The sequence below is a fragment of the Arachis stenosperma genome, chromosome 3, assembly GCF_014773155.1.
Source record: "Arachis stenosperma cultivar V10309 chromosome 3, arast.V10309.gnm1.PFL2, whole genome shotgun sequence".
Lineage (NCBI taxonomy): Eukaryota > Viridiplantae > Streptophyta > Magnoliopsida > Fabales > Fabaceae > Arachis > Arachis stenosperma.
The window spans coordinates 145,493,058-145,499,463 of NC_080379.1; the positions used below are offsets into that span (position 1 = coordinate 145,493,058).

Here is a 6,406-nt window from a genome sequence, read left to right on the forward strand (position 1 = left end):
ATCCAACGCTCCATCATCCCCACGAGTAACCGATCCGAAGTTACTGTGGATCGGGCCATCATGATCCATAGCATCATGATTGGAGAGAAAGTAGAAGTTCATGAAGTTATCTATCTTGAATTCTACAAAATAGCCGAAAAGTCATCCACCATGGCAAGGCTAGCTTTCCCTCATCTTATTTGCCATCTTTGCTACTCAGCTAGAGTTATCATAGAAGGAGACATTCTCATTGAAGAGGATAATCCCATTACTAAGAAGAGGATGGAGCAAACAAGAGAGCCCATTCATGGATATCAAGAGACACATGAGGAAGCTCATCATCAAGAAATTCCTGAGATGCCTCAAGGGATACATTTTCCTCCAAACAGCTATTGGGAACAACTCAACACTTCTCTAGAAGACTTGAGTTATAACATGGACCAACTAAGGGTGGAACACCAAGAGCACTCCATCATTCTCCATGAGATTAGAGAAGATCAAAGAGCAATGAGGGAGGAGCAACAAAGGCAAGGAAGAGACATAGAAGAGCTCAAGGACATCATTGGTTCTTCAAGGAGAAGGCGCCACCATCACTAAGGTGGACTCATTCCTTGTTCTTAATTCTCTGTTTTTTGGTTTTTATGCTATATGTTTGTCTATGTTTGTGTCTTTATTACATGATCATTAGTGTCTAGTATCTATGTTTTAAGGCTATGAATAATTCCATGAATCTTTCACCTTTCTTAAATGAAACATGTTTCTAATTCAAAAGAACAAGAAGTACATGAGTTTCGAATTTATCCTTGAAATTAGTTTAATTATATTGATGTAGTGACAATACTTTTTGTTTTCTGAATGAATGCTTGAACAGTGCATATTTTTTATCTTGTTGTTTATGAATGTTAAAATTGTTGGCTCTTGAAAGAATGATGAACAAGAGAAATGTTATTGATGATCTGAAAAATCATAAAATTGATTCTTGAAGCAAGAAAAAGCAGTGAAGAACAAAGCTTGCGAAAAAAAAAAGAAAAAAAGGATCCAAGGCTTTGAGCATCAATGGATAGGAGTGCCCAAGGAAATAAATCCAGGCCTAAGCGGCTAAATCAAGCTGTCCCTAACCATGTGCTTGTGGCATGCAGGTTGATGAGCGGATAATTTGTACGCTTTTTGGCATTGTTTTTAGTATGTTTTTAGTGTGATCTAGTTAGTTTTTAGTATATTTTTATTAGTTTTTAATTAAAATTCACTTTTCTGGACTTTACTATGAGTTTGTGTGTTTTTCTGTGATTTCAGGTATTTTCTGGCTGAAATTGAGGGATCCGAGCAAAAATCTGATCCAGAGACTCAAAAGGACTGCAGATGCTGTTGGATTCTGACCTCCCTGCACTCGAAGTGGATTTTCTGGAGCTAAAGAAGCCCAATTGGCGCGCTCTCAACGGCGTTGGAAAGTAGACATCCTGGGCTTTCCAGCAATATATGATAGTCCATACTTTGCCCAAGATTTGATGGCCCAAACCGGCGTTCAAAGTCACCTCAAGAAATTCCAGCGTTAAACGCCGGAACTGGCACCTAAATGGGAGTTAAACGCCCAAACTGGCATAAAAGCTGGCGTTTAACTCCAAGAGGAGTCTCTACACGAAAATGCTTCATTGCTCAGCCCAAGCACACACCAAGTGGGCCCGGAAGTGGATTTTTATGTCATTTACTCATCTTTGTACACCTTAGGCTACTAGTTTTCTATAAGTAGGACCTTTTACTATTGTATTTGACATCTTGGTAGCTATCTTTGAGTTTTGCTATCTTAGATCACTGGGAGGCTGGCCTCACGGCCATGCCTAGACCTTGTTCTTATGTATTTTCAACGGTGGAGTTTCTACACACCATAGATTAAGGTGTGAGCTCTGCTGTACCTCGAGTATTAATGCAATTACTATTGTTCTTCTATTCAATTCCGCTTGTTCTTTGTCCAAGATATCACTTGTTCTTTAACTTGATGAAGGTGATGATCCGTGACACTCATCATAATTCTCACTCATGAACAAGGTGACTGACAACCACTCTTGTTCTACAAGCATACGAGGCTTAGTGAATATCTCTTGGATTCCTGATACACGATGCATGGTTGATCGCCTGACAACCGAGTGCTCGCCTGACAAACGAGCCAGCCATTCCGTGAGATCAGAGTCTTCGTGGTATAGGCAAGAACTGATGGCAGCATTCAAGAGAATCCGGAAGGTCTAACCTTGTTTGTGGTATTCTGAGTAGGATTCAATGATTGAATGACTGTGACGTGCTTCAAACTCCTAGCAGGCGGGGCGTTAGTGACAGACGCAAAAGGATCGATGGATTTTATTCCGGCCTGACCGAGAACCGACAGCTGATTAGCCATATGCTGTGACAGAGCATGGGAACATTTTCACTGAGAGGATGGGAGGTAGCCATTGACAACGGTGAAACCCTACATGAGCTTGCCATGGAAAGGAGTAAGAAGGATTGGATGAAGACTGTAGGAAAGCAGAGAGACGGAAGGGAAGGCATCTTCATACGCTTATCTGAAGCTCTCACCAATGATATACATAAGTACCTCTATCTTTATCTTTATGCTTTATTCGTTTATCACTATACCCATTTGAGTCTGCCTGACTGAGATTTACAAGGTGACCATAGCTTGCTTCATAGCAACAATCTCCGTGGGATCGACCCTTACTCACGTAAGGTTTATTACTTGGACGACCCAGTGCACTTGCTGGTTAGTTGTGCGAAGTTGTGTTTATGCCATGGTATTGAGCACCAAGTCTTTGGAGCCATTACCGGGGATTGTTTTGCGTATTAAAAAGTAGTGATCACAATTTCGTGCACCAAGTTTTTGGCGCCGTTGCCGGGGATTGTTTGTGTATGAACAACTGACGGTTCATCTTGTTGCTTAGATTAGGTATTTATTTTTTTTCGAAATTCTTGAAGATGAATTCTAGAGTTTCATGATGATTTGTTGAAATCTGGCTGGCTGAGAAGCCATGTCTAATCTCATTGGACCGAGGTTTCAACTTATCATCACAGAAGCTTGTTGATTTTTTATCAATCTTGCTTTTGGAGCAGTGATCTGCTAAGGCTTGGCTGGCCTTTGGCCATGTCTAGTGTTTTGGACCGAAGCTTTCTTTGAAAGCTTGGCTGGCTGTGAAGCCATGTCTAATTCCTGGACCGGAGTCTTAGACTAGCATTGCACTGATTCCTGGAATTCTCATTAAGAATTTTGATATCTTTTTCCACTTAATTTTCGAAAAATCACAAAAAAAAAATTCACAAAATCATAAAAACCAAAAATATTTGATGTTTCTTGCTTGAGTCTAGTGTCTTATCTTAAGTTTGGTGTCAATTGCATACATTCATTCATGTGTCTTAAGGATCTTCAAGTAATCCTTGATGATTTCTTACTCTGATCTTTGAATTCTTTTGACTTGAGTGTTTATGTGTCTTATATAGTATCAGTAGTATACAAACTGCTAAGTTTGGTGTCTTGCATGCATTGTTATTTAATTCTTGTTGCATTTTGATTATTAAAAATTCAAAAATATTTTTAATTTGTGTCTTTTCAAGTCAATAATACAAAGAATTGAAGATTCAGAACATACTGCAGAGGAATCACACAGAAAAAGCTGGGCATTCAAAAATGCCCAGTGAAGAAGACAGACTGGCGTTTAAACGCCAGCCAGGGTACCTGGTTGGGCGTTTAACGCCCAAAAAGGGTGCATTTTGGGCGTTAAACGCCAGAATGGATACCATTTTGGGCGTTTAACGCCAGGATGGCTAAAGGGGGAAGATTTTGTTTTTCAAAATCAATTTTTTTTAAGTTTTCAAAGTTTTTCAAAATCAAATCTTTTTCAAATCATATCTTTTCAATCAAATGTTTTCAAAATCAATTTCTTTCCTTTTTCAAAGATACTTACTAACAATTAATGATTTGATTGAACATCTCAAAGTTGTTACCTTTTCTGTTGAGAAAGGTTTAAATGTTTGAATCATATCTTTTCTTGTTAGGCAAGTCATTAATTTTTAAAATCAAATCTTTTTAAAAATTGTTTTCAAATCATATCTTTTAAAATTGTTTTCAAATCAAATCTTTTCAATCATATCTTCTTAACCACATCTTTTTCAAAATAAGTTTTCAATCAAATCTTTTTAACTTCTAATTTCAAAATCTTTTTTTTTTCAAAAATCACTTGATTTCTTTCTCACTTTTATTTTCGAAAATCAATTAAGTGTTTTTCAAAATGTTTTCAAAATCTTTTTAGTTGAATTTTCGAAAATCTTCTTCCTCTCTTCTCACATCCTTCTATTTATGGAGTATCACTCCTTCTTAATGCACAATTCGAACTCTATCTGATCAAGTTCGAATTCTCCTTCTTCTTTCTTCTATTTTTCTTTTCCTCTGACACCTCAAGGAATCTCTATACTGTGACATAGAGGATTCCATATTTTCTTGTTCTCTTCTCTTTCATATGAGCAGGAACAAAGACAAAGGCATTCTTGTTGAAGCTGACCCTGAACCTGAAAGGACCTTGAAGCGAAAGCTAAGAGAAGCTAAGACACAACTCTCTGTAGAGGACCTAACCGAATTCTTCAAAGAAGAAGAACCCATGGCAGCCGAAAACAACAACAATGCCAACAATGCAAGGAAGGTGCTGGGTGACTTTACTGCACCTACTCCCAATTTCTATGGGAGAAGCATCTCTATCCCTGCCATTGGAGCAAACAACTTTGAGCTTAAGCCTCAATTAGTTTCTCTAATGCAACAGAATTGCAAGTTCCATGGACTTCCAATGGAAGATCCTCATCAGTTTTTAGCTGAGTTCTTGCAAATCTGTGACACAGTCAAGACTAATGGGGTTGACCCTGAGGTCTACAGACTGATGCTATTCCCTTTTGCTGTAAGAGACAGAGCTAGAATATGGTTGGACTCACAACCTAAAGATAGCCTGGACTCTTGGGAAAAGCTAGTCAATGCCTTCTTGGCAAAGTTCTTTCCACCTCAAAAATGGAGTAAGCTTAGAGTGGAAGTCCAAACCTTCAGACAGAAGGATGGAGAATCCCTCTATGAAGCTTGGGAAAGATACAAACAATTAATCAGAAAATGTCCCTCAGACATGCTTTCTGAATGGAGCATCATAGGTATTTTCTATGATGGTCTCTCTGAACTATCCAAGATGTCTTTGGATAGCTCTGCTGGAGGATCTCTTCATCTGAAGAAGACGCCTACAGAGGCTCAGGAACTAATTGAGATGGTTGCAAATAACCAATTCATGTACACTTCTGAAAGGAATCCTGTGAACAATGGGACAAGTCAGAAGAAAGGAGTTCTTGAGATTGATGCTCTGAATGCCATACTGGCTCAGAACAAGATATTGACTCAACAAGTCAACTTGATTTCTCAAAGTCTGTCTGGAATGCAAAATGCACCAAGCAGTACTAAGGATGCTTCATCTGAAGAAGAAGCTTATGATCCTGAGAACCCTTCAATGGAAGAGGTGAATTACCTAGGAGAATCCTATGGAAACACCTATAATTCTTCATGGAGAAATCACCCAAATTTCTCATGGAAGAATCAAGAGAAACCTCAACAAGGTTTCAACAACAATAATGGTGGAAGAAACAGGTTTAGCAATGGCAAGCCTTTTCTATCATCTTCTCAGCAACAGACAGAGAATTCTAAGCAGAACCCCTCTGACTTAGCAACCATGGTCTCTGATCTAATCAAAACCACTCAAAGTTTCATGACTGAAACAAGGTCCTCCATTAGAAATTTGGAGGCACAAGTGGGACAGCTGAGCAAGAAAGTTACTGAACTCCCTCCTAGTACTCTCCCAAGTGATACAGAAGAAAATCCAAAAGGAGAGTGCAAAGCCATAACCATGGCCAAATCTGGAGAGGAAAGAGAGGAAGAGGACGCCACTGAGGAAGACCTCAATGGGCGTGCACCAACCTCCTCTGAGTTCCCCAATGAGGAACAATGGGAATCTGAGGCTCAAAATGAGACCATAGAGATTCCATTGGACTTACTTCTGCCCTTCATGAGCTCTGATGAGTATTCTTCCTCTGAAGAGGATGAGTATGTCACTGAAGAGCAAGTTGCTAAATACCTTGGAGCAATCATGAAGCTAAATGACAAGTTATTTGGAAATGAGACTTGGGAGGATGAACCTCCTTTGCTCACCAAAGAACTGGATGACTTGTTTAGGCAGAAATTACCTCCAAAGAGACAAGATCCTGGGAAGTTTTCCATACCTTGTACCATAGGCACCATGACCTTCAAGAAGGCTCTGTGTGACTTAGGGTCAAGTGTGAACCTCATGCCTCTCTCTGTAATGGAGAAGCTAGGGATCTTTGAGGTACAAGCTGCAAGAATCTCACTAGAGATGGCAGACAACTCAAG

At 39.3% G+C, this 6,406-nt stretch overlaps 1 non-coding gene across 1 annotated transcript; it reads right to left on the reverse strand.

Annotated features, from left to right (window-relative positions):
• Positions 1 to 5,018: 5,018 nt before the first annotated feature.
• LOC130971353 (small nucleolar RNA R71) lies at positions 5,019 to 5,126 on the reverse strand. Its single transcript, XR_009082576.1, has one exon. It is a non-coding gene; the product is annotated as a small nucleolar RNA R71 (small nucleolar RNA).
• Positions 5,127 to 6,406: the final 1,280 nt, after the last annotated feature.